The sequence below is a fragment of the Pyrgilauda ruficollis genome, unplaced genomic scaffold, assembly GCF_017590135.1.
Source record: "Pyrgilauda ruficollis isolate IOZ18807 unplaced genomic scaffold, ASM1759013v1 scaffold2, whole genome shotgun sequence".
Classification (NCBI taxonomy): domain Eukaryota; kingdom Metazoa; phylum Chordata; class Aves; order Passeriformes; family Passeridae; genus Pyrgilauda; species Pyrgilauda ruficollis.
The window spans coordinates 651,150-665,792 of NW_024519206.1; the positions used below are offsets into that span (position 1 = coordinate 651,150).

At 39.3% G+C, this 14,643-nt stretch overlaps 1 protein-coding gene across 1 annotated transcript in view; it reads left to right on the forward strand.

The window, feature by feature from the left end:
* The window catches only part of ZNF804B (zinc finger protein 804B), a 219,705-nt gene that overhangs the window by 117,137 nt on the left and 87,925 nt on the right, over positions 1 to 14,643 (forward strand). The window lies entirely within an intron of this gene.

The window sequence follows — 14,643 nt, forward strand, 5'->3', positions numbered from 1 at the left end:
TGATAAATCATACCTGACCAACCTGATCATCCTCTAAAATGAAACAACCACCTGGATGAATGAGGGAAGAGCAGAGGATATTGTTTACCTCAACTTCAGCAGGGTTTTCAGCACTGTCTCTCACAACATCCTTCCATAGGCAAACTCATTGCCTTCCATAGGCAAACTCATTGTCTTCCACAGGCAAGCTCAGAAAGTGTGGGCTGGGTGAGTTGATGGTAAGGTGGATTGAGAACTGGCTGAATGGCCGATCCCAGAGGGTTGTAATAAGTGGCACAGAGTCTAGTTGGAGACCTGTCACTGGTGGTGTCCCCAGTGGGTTTAATACTGGGCCCAGAATTGTTTAACTTGTTCATCAGTTACTTGGATGAAGGACCAGATGCCTGCTCAGCAAGTTCACTGATGACACAAAGCTGAGAGGAGTGGCCGATGCCCTGGAGTGCTGTGCAGCCCTTCAGAGGGACCTCGACAGGCTGGAGGGATTGGCAGAGCAGAACTTTTGAAATTCAACAAAGACAAATGCAGGGACCTGTACGTGGGTAAGAATAACCCCACACACCAGTACAGGCCAGGAGCTGACCTGCTGGGAGGTAGCTCTGAGGAGAAGGACCTGGGGGTCCTGGTGGACAACAAGCTGTCCATGAGCCAGCAGTGCCCTTGTGGCCTTGCAGGCCAATGGTATCCTGAGGTGCATTAGGAAGAGAATTGCCAACAGGTCAAGGGAGGTGATTCTGCCCCTCTACTCAGCCCTGGTGAGGCCACATCTGGAGTGCTGTGTCCAGTTTTGAGATCATCAGTACAAGAGAGACCTGAAGGCTGTGGAGGGGGTCCAGCAGCAAAGAAAAAAGATGATTAAGGGACAGGAGCATCTCTCTTACAAGGAAAGGCTGGGGGAACTGAGTGTTCAGCCTTGAGAAGAGACAACAGAGAGAGGACTTCATCCTTGTCTGTCAGTATCTGAAGGAAGAAGGCCAAGAGGATGGACCAGGCTTTTCTCAGTGCTTCCAAGCAATAGGAGACAGGCAAGAAAGACAGACAGGTGACTGAGCACTGGAACAGATTGTCCAGAGAGGTTGTGGAATCTCCCTCCCTGGAGATATTCAAGAATCATCTGAATACAAGCCTGTCCCATGTGGTCTAGGGTGATCCTGTTTGAGCAGGCAGGATGGACCAGATGATCCATTCTGTGATTCTGTGACTTGGGCAAAGTGTTTGACACTGTCCTGAACATCCTTGTCTATAAATTGGAGAAGGATGTATTTGATGGAAGGACCACTTGGTGGATAAGGAATTGAAAGGGCTGCAGTCAAGAGATCAATGTTCAACTGGAGACCAGTGAGGAGTGTTTCCTCAGGGGTTACTACTGGAACCAGTGCTGTTTAACATATTTGTTGACAGCATGGACAGTGGGATCAAGGGCACCCTCACCAGTTTTGCCAATGGCACCAAGCTGTGCAGTGCAGTTGACATGCTTGAGGGAAGGGGTGCAACCAGAGGGAACTTGACAGGCTGAGAAGTGCGTCTCTGGGAATCTCATGAGGTTCAACAAGGACAAGTGCAAGGTGCCACACCTGGGTTGGGTCAATGCCAAATACAAATACAGGCTGAGTGGAGAATGGACTGAGAGCAGCCTTGCAGAGAAGGATTTGGGGGTGTTGGATAAGAAGCTTGGCATGACCCAGCAATGTAAGACCTTGCAACCCAGAAAACCAACTGTATCCTGGGCTGCATCCAAAGCAGCATGGCCAGCAAGGTGAGAGAGGTGGATCTGCTCTGCTCTGCTCTGCTCTGCTCTGCTCTGCTCTGCTCTGCTCTGGTGAGATCCCACCTGGAGTGCTGCATCCAGCTCTGGGGTCCCAACATAAGAACATGTTGGACCAAGACAAGAGGAGAGTCATAAAGATGTTCAAAAGGCTGGAACACCTTTGGTATGAGGTGTGAGGATGAGAGAGTTAGGGATGTTCGGCATGTTTAGAAGAGAAAGCTCTGATTGATCTTACTGCAACTTTTCAGTACATAAAGGGTCCACACAAGAATGATGGAGAGGGACTTTTTACCAGGGCCTTTAGGAACAGGACAAGGGAGAATGTCTTTAAGCAGAAAGTAGATTTAGATTGACTATTAGGAAGAAATGTTCTACTGTGAGGGTGGTAAGACCCTGGAACAAGTTTCCCAGAGAAGTTATGGATGCCCCATCTCTTGTAGTGTTCAATGTCAGGTTGGATGGGGCCTTAAGAAATCTAGTCTAGTGGAAAGTGTCCCTGGTCATGGAAGGGCAGCTAGGAATAGAGAATTTTTAAGGTCCCTCCTAACCCAAACCGTTCTATGATTTAATGTTTTAATTTGACTTATATAAAGTATGGAACTCCTGGACAAGGACGTCACTTTTTTAAACTTGAAATGTTCCATAACTGATGTGATGAGCCACTGACATTTTTTTTGAGATTTTGAAAAACATTTTATTCTTACTATGATAACCAAATTTGTAATCAGTGTAGCCTTAAAATCTAAGTCCGGACTATTCAGCCATTAATTAAGGCCTTGAAAAGAGCTGGAGAGATACAAATGAGAAAAAGGAAAAAGTAGTATACCTGTCAATCTTGAAAGCACAGACAGAAATAGCATACTAAGTAGAAGAATCAAAATGAAAATGACAATAACACAGGACAAAGAAGCTGACTTGGAGCTGGTGACTCCAAGGTATAATTGAATCCTACTGATGTTGATAAATTTTTCCAAAACCAATAAAATTTTATTTCAGTTCCCAAAGGAAAATGATAGCATCAAGATACCGCTTTAAGAAATATCCTTTGAAAGTTTCTCTGGCATGAGTTAAGCAGCAGATCACATTGGATAATGAACCTATCTGACCTTAAAATCTCCAATAGGTCAAAAAAAATGTAGTTAAAAAAATAACTGAGGAAATGTGTAAAACAGTATTACTACACAGTTTTACACATTTTTCTTCAATTTAATTTTTAACAGTCTCTATTTCACCTCCATAACTGTCCCTCTAGGAGCATGATCCCAACATTTAGATAATTAAAGTTCTCACCATTTGACCTTAGAAGTGCCTCAAATGTCTAGTGGTCTGTAGCCCAGTACATCTGCAGAACACCGTGCAGTGCTGCCCTGAAAGCGGTCAGACTCACGTGGAAGTTGCATTGCATCTGAACTAAACATACTGCAGGAGTTTTACAGTTGGCTTCATCAGTCCTGTCTCAAGGATTTCTGCACCATCCCTACTACAGGTACTCACGAAATAAGATTTACCTGTTACAGCTTTGGTACTGTAGGTATGTGTGACTAAATCAGAATAAATCAGAAGTTTAGAAGTGGGAGAGAATTTAAATGTTTCCTTTTTTTTTTTTTTTTTTCTTTAGCTATTGCTTTTCTTGTGGTTGTTCATTACCATTATTCATGATTTAAAACATCAAGGCCCATTTGTAAACTCTCAGCTTTAATTCTTACACGCAGATTTCAACAGAAAGATTTGAGGGATGGAATCATAAAAAAAATGAAAAAATGAAAACTGTTTTTCCATTCAGGACAGCTCAAGAGTTGAGACCTATTTAAAATATTTTTGTATAGTCACATATATTCTGAGTTTGGATAAACAGAGAAATCTGGTGCATATTAAGAACAACTTTGAAAGCTTAGTAATTATCATCAGAAATCATCATTAAGCCTCCAGATAAACAATAAAATGCCACTTGGTTTCACAACACAATAGGAATAATTTCTACTAATTATTCCTGTGATGAATTTTGCTCATTATCTTTTACTAGAAGAAAAGGAAACAGAAAAATCAATATTTCAGCTCACTTTTTTTTTTTTTTTTTTTTTATCTGGGAACTCTAGTTTTTTGCACAGTTATAAAGGAAAACAGAGGGCAGTCAAGGAGATTAAGAAATATTAAACTTGGAACAAATAGTGATTAACAATAAATGCAGCTGTCATCACCATGCAAACAACTGCTGATTCAGAGGAAATTTCTGTCCCTTACAGTCTTACAGTCTTTCTTTAGAGACTCAGTTTTTCCTTTGCCTTAAAACAATCATCTTGACATCTCTTTCGGATGGATTATCTAGATTAATTTCTGTGTACATTCATCATCCCTTCTTTCTTCCTTTGCTCATATAATGTCTTACTGTAACACTTGTTTCTTCCCACATTTGCTATTTAGCTTTGCATTTAGTTTTGTCTTTTTTGGTATAACCACTCAATCCCACCCCTGCAAATGTGAGATCTTTCCTTAGCTGTCTAAACACAACTAGAAAAGCAATGAACAGTTTACATACAGGCATCTTAAGCTGGGGAATCACTTTTGTTGCGAACGTTGGTCAACCAGATTTTCGCTTATACTGAAATTCGATTAACTGTGGTGCAAGAGAAGATGTCAGGATTGTGGTCTGCTGCTTTACTGTCTTTAGGGCATCTATAAGGCTCAGTCAAAACATCTACACCATCTAGAATGTGTTGCAATTAATGAAAAAAAGAATCAGTGCTTTTGAAGACTAGAACTGATCAGAAATTTTCTTGCTGGAATGTTTTGCCCTCCGAAGACCCTGATCTATCAGCAAGAAATGTTCCTATGGAGTGTGGCGCCTGGGGGAAGCCCAGCTTGGTCATCACTGGGCACCTATCCCAACCTCAACCACCTTGATGCTGCCTAGAACCCCACTTTTAAGCACATGGGGCTCTGAAATTTGGACCCTGAGGTGAAATTAGAGAAAGTCAAGGAATAAGATGAATTTTAGATTATTTTTCTTGTCTAAAGAAAGTTGACTTAAAGTTGTGTATACCAGTCTATAGTTTTTGCAGAAAATGGGTACATCATAAAATGGTTTAATCAGTTCTTTTTTAGGGTACTTTTCTTCAGCAGAAAGGGATCGTCCTTTGGGAATGACTGCTTCCTTCCATTCTTTAGAAAACCTAAATTATATTTCAGTATAAATCTTTTACATGTGACACGTGGGACAGAAGAATTCTTCTCAAAATGACATTTAAAGTCATATATATATTTATACTTATAATTACTGTTACGGTTGGGTGTACGTATACATATATAAGCACATACAAATATATATTCAGAGACATTAATTCAAATTATGCAAGAAGCTTTGGTCATTGATTTTCCTTTTTTTTTAAGGAAATAGTTTTGAAATCTCAATTTCTTGCAACTGACAGTTACAGTTTTCATAGAATTCTGTGTAAAACAAATATTTTGCTTTGGAATCTGAAGTCTGCTAATCACACATGTGAATGAGGTAGCCTTCCAAGAAAGATTCAGGAAAAATACAGCATGAAATTCAGAGTATTCCTGCAGTTTTGACAGAAAAACAAAATTGTTTTTTCAATGTTAAAAAATAGCATTTTCAAGAGTCATACCTTGCTGACTATATTCAGATACTTTTCATCGAAAGACTGCACATGCATAGAATAAGAACATCTAAATGCAATGCATATTTTTCAGTCTCACAGTGTGGCTATGACATTACGAGACAAGATGTACACTAATTTACCATTGCTAGTTGAGCTTTTTCAGTGCGACAATGAGTAATTGACAATAGGATTGGAAACAGATGTAAAGTGGCAGTGCAAAGTCTCCAGTGAGGTTATTACAAAACACTTTCTTAGCTTCCAGTATAGACAGCTCTGGACCATATAATCCATCAATGAAATTGTTAACTAAATTAAATCCTGACTCACTTTAGAAATAAAATTTGATTTATGATATTTAGAAGGCCCTTTTAGTGTACTAGCTAAACACCTCACAAACCTCACAGTAGCTTCACTTGCATATAACTTGCAAACAGAAAGCTCCTGAGTGAGTTTCCCACACTCATCAAAGAATTCTGTGACAGAGTGGTGCTGAGCACTTGAGTCTACCTTCACACCAATGGTCTAACTACAACCTCCTTCGTCTCTACTCCCAGTGGAACAAATATAGCTGCAGGCAACTTAAATTTATAAAGAAATTTGATATAGAAAAGTGTAGGAGAGATAAAAGAATCAGTAAATTCAAAAGCTGAGGTTGTATCTAGGCTGCATATCTTTATGACAGCAAAGAAAATAACTAGCTGTGAGCAGCTAAAGGACATTCTGCATTTTCAGATATGTATGCTGCTCCAGATCCCATTCCCAAGGTTGTTTACTATTATGGCACCATGGCTTATGATATCAAGTCATCTCATACAATGCTACTGACATTTCAGTGCATGTCAAGTACATTTTAGAGCTGGATGAAAGCATGAGATTTTTAAAAAATGTACGTCTCAATGTATTCCATTGCATTTGAAACATCGCGCAAGAGCAGCTTTGGAAATGTGTCTTTGCTACCTTTTAAGGAACAGAAGGCTGAATTCCATGGTTACACCCTGGCCTCTACAGAGTTTTTTCTACAATTCTGAGCAAAACTGGGAGCAAAATATTTTAAATCATTTATTGATAATTGGCCCATTGTAAGGATTTGGTCCTATTACTGGAGCATACAGTATGTTTAATTGTGTGACGTTGGATGCAATCTCTGCCTATCTGCGTGACTATAGCATGTGAAAATATATGGTGAGATAGAAAAAAGCATGAATATGTCTGGTACTATTGGTTTTGCACTTTTGTGCTTATTTACTTGGTTACGAGTTGTGCAATATGTAATGATACATTATGTACCCATGACCCATAAATCCATCTCCAATTGTTTAAGTTATGAAGATCAGGTTAATTAAATTAAATTGTATTCTAAGTTACTATCACAGAATCTCTGAAGTAAAAATCTTTGTAAAGAAGATGATTTTGATTTACCTAAAAACTGATAGCTAAAGAGAATTGAGAACAAAAGTGTTGCCTTTTGTTGTAATGGCAATGGAAAATTTATGTTTTCAATTGTCTGACTCACATTCACTAATAGTACTCAGAAAAATGTACAGAATGCAGAGTAGCATTAGATCCCAAAGACATGTGTTACATATTTTATTTCAGAACATCAGTTATACTACTGAAGTAGGATATTGAAGTTACCAGCTTATCAGAAAATTATGTATAATTTAACATTTTTTGGAGAATTTCATCTCAGGCTTCCTAGTTAGTTGTTCACTGACTAAATTTTTAGATCACTGCCCTGAGTTTGGTGCCTGGTTTCAGTACAGTGCTTTAGGAGACATAACTGCCAAATAATGGGATTTGCAAACTGTGCTGAGCTACTTAAGCTAGCCAGCAGGAACTGCTAGGAACAAAGGTGGGCTTAAACTGTCCTCCAGTACTTACAACTTTAGTGCCAGTGGGACTCACAAAACTGAAACTCTACTGCAGAGGGAGCTATTATTAATTTCTCACGAAACTGGAGGAGCCAATGGTGATCCTCCCCTAACCTTTTATCCAATAAGTCATGATTAAAGTACTCAACCAGGTTGCAGGAAATGCAGATTCAATTGTCTCCTCTACTTAATAGGATTCAACCTACTCCCACATGTCCCAAAAGAACATCATAATGGCCACACTATAGGCTATTCTGTGTAAAGGCTTTCTCAGTCCCATGAAAGCTGTTTCATGCTGCCTGAAATAATTGAAACTAGTGCTAGTGCTTTCGCAGATGTAGTGTTCTAAGAATAATAATGGAAGAAAAGCTTGGTGGGGAAAGGTAATATCTCCTATAAGACCATCCAATGTAGCTGCAAGAAAAGGACATGCTCAGGGTCATCGAACACATTCCCCAGATCTACAGTAAAAATTTATTTTCAAAATAATACATTTAATGAAAAAGAGGTAAGGCTAAAGAGAGAATTATTATGTCACCTGGAAATGTGGACTTTGTCCCTACTCAGAAAAGTACTTAACAGCCATTACTTATTCATGGGATGAGGACTTGGCATTTAGATAGCTGAGTTACATGGCTCTAGCTCCATTATTGTTATATCCATTCACTGTGTAAAAATGGATAAAACAGGAAATGCAGGTGGAAGCTGTAAACTATTACTTTTTCTTTTTTTTTCTAGCACAATTATTAAATACTCTTCATCCCTCTCAGCACACATAGCTTTGTGTCCTGGTAGCTTGGGAAAGATGTCCTGATCAAAGGCAATATGTCAGGTTTGTCAAAGGTGTTTCAGTGAGTTATTTCAGATTGTCTCACCTTTATTTTTTGGTGGAACACTGTCTCTTTCATGAAATTTCTCTCACCAAGTGGCTTCATCCAGCAGAAAACACCTGTTTTTCACCAGAGATGTTTGAAAACTGTTTTCCATTCTGGGCGGGGTGCTCTGGGATCTGCCTTTCCATGTACTCAACTCCATGGTGGACACCTGCAGGGCTCTGCTTGGGGAGCATCCAGACTGGGCACACATGGAGCCCACCAGTGTGTCTGCAAGGACAGTGGGTGATGCTCACAGCTCTGTCTCCCAGCTCGGTTGCTCTGATGTCAGTTCAAAGTGGCAGCTGTTACCTTCATCTCTCCTTTTTTTCTCCATTATTAATTTTCACCGGAAAATCAAAAAAGCTCTCCTGTGAAGTCAGAGGCCATGTAGGGTCTCTATGAGGGAATAATTCTGGAGGTATTAGCTGAAGTTTGAAGACTACATTCTTACTGTTTTTCAGAATTGCATGGAGAATGCCAGTTAAACAGTGTCCAACAGCCAGGATAACATCCCAAGGTCTGCAAGTACAGCTGAACTGTTGTCCAGATTGCCAATCCCTCATATGCTGGTAACAACCTTGTCATGATTGCTAAAAAAAATTAACATTTCACTCTCATTTATCTTGAATAATTGAGTACTGACAGCTGTTGCCCTTAAATTTTTGGGCAACTCACAAAATCAGAGAGAATTCATAAATTTTTTGAAATAGATTTTCTCTAGGATTCTTTTATACTTTAGCCTCACTTTTAACTGGTGAAATTGAGTTATATTTGAATTATACAATTCCTTCCTGACCTGACCCATTTTGCCTGTCATTGACAGAAACAGTTATATTATACAAAAAACATGGGATGAGGGAAATAAAATACAGATTGGGACCAAAATCAAAATTATTAATTCACATTCTTGGTTAATTAGTACAAAACTTTAGTTAAAAATAAGGTCATATAGGGAATCTTTGGCTGGAAATTCTACTTGTAGACCTTCAATAATAAAATAAAGCATAAAATACAATCACATCAAGGCTTAAAAGTAGTTTGAAAAATAGTTTGCTTTGGAGGTCTCAATTTTCTTGTTGCAATAATGTTTATTACACAAATATATATCATTAATGGTAAGCATTAAAATTAGAATTAAAACTCCATGGATTGGTCAAAAGTCCAGGTAATGTATGTTTATACAATGTCCAAGGAAGCAAAGAATGCATTTCTGCTTGGCATTGTGGTGTCATTAACAAGTCAAGATTTTGCACAGAGCCCTCTCACTGCTGCTACAGGGCAGCTGTAAAGGAGGAACTTCTTGGTTGGCATTTAACAGCTTCTAGAGTTGGAAACACAGACCACTGGAAGTCTTGTCCCATTCACTTCGCAAAACAATAATACTTCATAACAGGGTGTGATTTCCTGCTTACAGGGATGGCAGATGCAGAAATATTGCTACTGCTTGTGGAAGTAGTTAGAGCTGAAACATGCACCAAAAATGGAATTTTTTCTGAGGCAGCATCATCCAGCACAGGCAGCTGCCATCCACACAGCAAAGAGCCTTCTATGAGCTATAACCAAAACTTTTACAAGGAAATGAGGAAACTTTGAGCTTGAAAACAGAGGTTTTGCATTTTTTTATTTCTTATTTTGAAAAATTTTCAAACAAGTGTTGAAACTAATGCTCTTTGTGCTTCAGAATGTATATTAGAGAAAAAAAAATTGCTATGACTCTTCAACAATATAGTTTTATTCTATTTGCTATATTAGAAATGCTATATCACATATTTAGAGATACTTTCACATTGACAGACCACATTGTTCATCTCTATTATAATTTATATTAATTTTTATTTTTCTGGTGCAATTTAAATGGTTTTACCTTTCTGAGATATTTTAACATTAGCAAAAAGTGTGACAATTAGACCATTATCAAAACAAACAGCTCAATACTTCTGATTCTATATTTCTTGTAGCTCCCACACTGTGAAAACTGATGATACTTTGACCTTTCTATCTGATTTAGAAAAAACCCATATTTTTATTTGTAAAATTTTTTCATCTAAAGGAAACTCCATTTATGGCTTGGACCCTGTTGTGACTCTGATACTATGGGGAGGCAGCTAGCCATCACTTGGAAGAAGAAGACACCTCCAGAAAATGTTTCTAAAATACGTTTTTCACACTGTTGTGATAAATCATCAGCCAGAGATGATAATTCTCCTGCACTGATTGGGAAATGTGTTACAGCAATTAGTTCAGACTTTGACAGAACATTTAGTTGTCTGAAGTCTCATCCAAAAGGGACCCAGATTCAGAGATTATTTATTTACTTATTTATTACTACTGCAAGTAAGTGACTCTAAGTAGTTACAGCCAAAAAACTATCTATGTGATTGTTTAGATTTGAGTAGATGGTGGGGAGGGAGCATTACTTTAATTTACACTATTTTAGAGTTCCCCAGAAGGGTTTCTTTTTTGAATTTCCTTTCTATGTTCCTTCCATTGCATTCCTCTTGTGAATTTATATTTTAAAAAATCTAAAACATTGGTTCCCCTGAATCTGCATTTGCACCACTTCTGATTTTGTCCTAGTGTCTTTAGGCACGTAAATCAACTAATTACCTAAATCCAAGCAATTGCCAGTCCTGCAGTAAACACAGAATTAAGAATCCTGATTAGCTGGTGAGGATGTTGGCTTTCCCTCTTTCTGCATGTTCTTTAAGAGTGGATTATGTTTTAAAAATAAACAAAGTCATGGGGAGACTAAGCTTTAGAAAAACACATTTTCTGATCAATTACTCTTTTCCCAGGAGTCCTATATGATAGATGTAATTTTTCTTGAACTGCAGAATCTAAATACCCTTAGCCTTGTTCTACGTCTTCCTCTCCAATTCCATTCAGAAAACTGCTCTCTCTGAGTGTAATTGGGACCCCTGATGCCACATTGTACTCCAGAGAACAACAGCAAGAGCTAAACTTGTGATTTGTACTGTTCTGCATGCAGACCGCATTATGCAGCGCTATTGTCAGACCAGAACAGCAAAACTTGGGGCAAAAAATTTTGCCAATTACTTCCTTTCCCAGTTAAGACTCTTGAGTGATCTGAGTTCTTCTGAATTAAATAAAAGATTCCTGGTAGTGACAGCAATTCAGTCCATGGAAAACAGTGTATTCTGCCTTTTTCATATGAGCAGAACCTCACAGCTCCATAGGTCACAGGATTTTGAACATTTACTTCAGGATGCCACTAAAATATTCTTTTTGATTCAGCCATGCCATCAGCAGTCTGTGTTTCATGAGAAAAGTACATCCAATATTTAATGTAATTTGACTGAGAACACCTGGGGAGAGAAGGAAGCTTCTTTTATCTGTGTTTTCACCAATGTTAACTGAAATACAGAAAAGGTTAAAGATTCCATATACAGCAAAAGCAGATATACAGATGCTCCAAGCCCTGAGCCAGGCACAGTCCCAAATCTGTACAGCTGCATTCCTGTGGCTGGGAGCCATCAGCAGGGCCCAGCTGAGAAGAGGATGTGTCTGGTAAAAGCTGGGTTTCCTGGTGGCCAGACTGCAGCTGTGCCATGGCCCTCAGGGATGAAATATGGACAGAAAAGCTGCACTGGCTACCCTTGGGTCAGCAGCACACCCATCTGGGATTTCCCAACCACCCATGCAGTCTATGGAGGATCTGGCCCAACTCAGGCAAATTTTGTGCTTTGGAAGGCAGCAGTATGCCCATCTGTGCTCACAGAAAGTCTTGGAGAAATTATTTTAGAAAGTACTCAGCAACTTTACAGGCCCTGAGAGCTGTTGCAGCATGCATTTCTGAAATATTCTGTAGATGCCCTGATTCATTACATAAAGCTATAAAAAGCCAGCAATACCAGACATGTGTCAAAGCTTTTAGGCATTATACAGTTCAAATAGAAATGTTTAGCACTGCTCGTTAGTGGAGTTACCTGATATGAAAAAGGCAGTCCTGGGGTTTCTTCCTCAGTTTGCTCACCTATGATATCTTGCAAAATTGTTGCTCAAGTAAGCAATTAACTCTTTGTGTTTACCAAGATGTGTTTCTGAAATTGAGGGTGTACCTGCAGAACAGTCAATCTCCTCCTGCGGAGAATTGAAACTCTCGAGGTTTCTAGTGGCACTGGGGCTCAGTGTTCTGCCCCTTCTTGTTCTTCCTTCCAAGACTTGCATTACGTGGGGATATAACAGCTTTTCAGTGCAGTGAATGACTGGACCATTGTGTTGTGATGGGGTGTGTATGTGTATGTAACCATGGCTACTTCCATTTTTCAAACCATTTTTTTCTTTTACATCACTGCAGTCATATTTTTGGGGTTACATTATTTGGCCTAATATTGTTCATTTCTGAACAGGAGATTTTGAAATGGAAGTCTTCTGTGATACAGAGTTTTCCACTAACTCCTGTCTTCCTGACTTTGTGAAAAGGGGTTAGAATTGAATTATTTACAATTTGACTGAACCTTTTAACAGTTGATCACTTCTAGGCAAGTCTCCAAGCTCACATCTGCTACTGACACTGAGAGCTGCTGTTCGTGACACCCTTCAGGAAAAGCATCCTTCCTCGAGATAAAGCCCAGCAAAGCCACCTTCACCCCTTTTATCACAGTGTGCAGTGGGAGCAGGTCCTGAGCCAAAGTCTGCCAACATCAGTGAAATCTTTTCATCTACTTCAGTGTTATTGTTCAAGCCCTACAGTAAGTGATTCTTTCCCACTGTTAAGCAGCAAGCAGGTGGATCTGAGCTGTGGTAATGCAGAAGTATGGGAGTACAGAGCAGTGCTGTGAGGTCTGTCAGTACATTCAGAAGGAATGTCACCTGGGAGACCCTAGCTAAGAGTTAGAATTGGTCTCCTGTTTTTCTGCCTTAGATGTAAAAGACATTGTCACTTATCTTCACAAAAAAAAGCACAAAAAAAAACACACACACAGGAAAAAAAAAATTAAGCAAAACCAGTCCTTACAACTCAGTCAAGCAGCAAAGCTATCTAAGCTCTGAGAGAAAAATACTGAAAACACTAAAGAAAATTCTGCTGGTTTAATGAAAGCCACTGTTTCCTTCAGATCATTTAAATCAGAATGAGACTTCATGTAAACATCAGAGCAAAGCAGTATAAGCCTACAAAAAAATCAGCAGAGCTCTTCCAACTGTGAATCTGGCCCCAAAGGCACACTTTGAAACTGATGACTAATTCTTTTCAGGCTGGCTATTAAGAACAATCCATGACAATGGCTCATGGAAATAGCCAGTTCCAAAGTGTAGAGCTAATGTATTTCCTTCAACCGAAATGAAGTTAATCAGTTATTACCATTAGCTGCCCTGCTTGGGCACAGCTTCTGGAGTGTGCTGTCAGTGTGGATTCATAAAGCCTACCCTATAAACTAAAGTGCTAAATAGATTGTAGCATCAATTTTCATTCTGCTTTTATAGAGGGCTACTTTTTACTTTATTTATACATATGTATATTTTGCTGATCCCACCTTTTGACTGGACAGATGTCAGTTACCAATAGTTAAAAAAACAACATTAAAATATTAGACCAGTATGAGGTGATAATGTAGCTTATATTGCCTGGCTGTCATACCAGCTTCCTGGCCAGGGAGTTGGAAGGATTTGTTGAAGAATAATAATTCTAAATTTGCCATACTCATGAGTGCAATTAACTGAGAACAGACTTCAGGGAATAAGGAGTCTGCTGCTTCTGGCTAGGAAGTGATTAGTAACTGGCATAAAACTTCACTCTTCGGGTAAATACAAGAGTGAGACATTAAAATGCTAGAGCCATTTAAGCTCTCCTTATCACTACTTATGACTACTGACAACAGGCATGTTTGTGATATGACATGAAGCCAAAATTGACTTTACATTTAGAATTTTCTATTCAGCTCACACTTTATGGAGACAGTATTGCTGTCTGAATGATTGGTTATCAGTGAAGCTTTTTGCTTTGATGCACTCTTCTCAAGTCACATTTGCTTTTCACACAGTCTGTTTTCTCACAGTTCATGCTACCCTCATTATTATTTTAATCAATGCTCAGAAGAAGTGCAGAGGAAACTGCTGGTTAGTTAAAGCTAACATTCAAACATCCTGACCCTAGAGCCATGGTGAATTTGCCTCTGCTGTCCCTTGAGACCTGCCCTGACATTTGGTTCACCAGCTGTACCTCAGGCAGCAGCCCAGCTGTCTGCCCTGATGGGCAATGTCCCATGTGGTTGGTATCCCATGTGCACACACATTCCCAGACCCCACCACATCGCAGCCTCAGAGGCTGTTGAAGGCAGCCTGTGATGCAGCTGTGGGGATGCAGGGGAAGGAGCACTGTGCCTTATCTCATCAATAGACTGCTCTTCAGCAGTGGTATGGATAGAGCCAAGCAATCTTTTAACTGTAGGTCTGTGCCTCTCTTCCAGAACAATCCTTCATTTTATGCACAATATCAGGCCCAGAATGGTGTACCGCTCAAGATGCTATTTTACCTAGTTTTTTATTCATGC